We start from the raw sequence: 987 nt of genomic DNA, 5'->3' as shown, positions 1-987 counted from the left end.
ATTACAAGTGCCGGTTTAAACAGTAAATCCCTATTCCGTTGAGTCCCGTAGGACTCCATGAGAGCATTGTTTGCCAGTTTTACAGGAAACAGTATTACCATGCCGGTAATACCACATGTTTTTTGCCAGGAGGGGTCAGATTTATCTCCAGCTCAAAGCTGGATGTACATCCGCCATCTCTAGCGGCAAAGTTGTAGTTGGCCGCTCTGGTAAAAGTGCTGATAAACGTTATGAGCAACCATCTTATAATAAGGCTGACAGAGCATATATGGAAAGTGTGTCTGTTTAGCAGAGAACACTTTCTTGTGGAAAGCCACCTTCGCTTTGTGATCACAAATATCCAGGAGAGTACACGTGTCTAGGTGAAATCCTGTCAAAGGGGGTAGGGAGAGGTTATAGGCTACCAGGGTTCCAGAGTATTTCCAGAGTATTAAACATGTAAGGGGAGACACCATGGTCACTAGGTTGGTTCTCCCGGGGTGAGGCTCATCCATTGCACGCCGGATGTGCTGGCCCCTGCGGTGTCCCCAGGTGTGGGATACTCGACTGCATGGTTTCTGGCGCTTTCCCCTGAAAATAAATAAATAAATAAATAACCTTACATATTACATGCGCAAAGGTATTGGTGTGGTCTACATTATTTTAGTCAGAACAATCTGATCTGTTTTTTAGAGGGTGTGCAAGAGGTCAAGGAGCATGGCATTACTATGTCTTGGTGTGGCAGCCTAGGAAATAGTCTATGGCTCAGAGGATCAGATTGTATTTATTTTTACAATAGTACCATGCACTTCTGTCCAACATAGGCTTTGCATTCATTCTCTTTGTGCGGGTTGCTCATGTTGTTTGGCCCTTGCGTGCTGTGTTGTACACCTCGGATGACAGTGGGTTAGTTACGGCTCTTCGCCAATGCCCCAGCCATCATAGCTTCAGGTGAAACAACCATCCTACTAATCAGGTCTGCATAGTCATGGCTGTAAGGCGAGCGTC

The 987-nt window shown here is 45.8% G+C and overlaps 1 pseudogene; it reads left to right on the top strand.

The window, feature by feature from the left end:
* Window positions 1–427: 427 nt before the first annotated feature.
* LOC138512802 (U1 spliceosomal RNA) lies at window positions 428–564 on the top strand (annotated as a pseudogene).
* Window positions 565–987: the final 423 nt, after the last annotated feature.

Source organism: Ambystoma mexicanum, chromosome 6p, assembly GCF_040938575.1.
Source record: "Ambystoma mexicanum isolate Mex_15411 chromosome 6p, UKY_AmexF1_1, whole genome shotgun sequence".
Taxonomy (NCBI): Eukaryota; Metazoa; Chordata; class Amphibia; order Caudata; family Ambystomatidae; genus Ambystoma; species Ambystoma mexicanum.
This window is presented reverse-complemented; position numbering and strand designations above follow the sequence as displayed.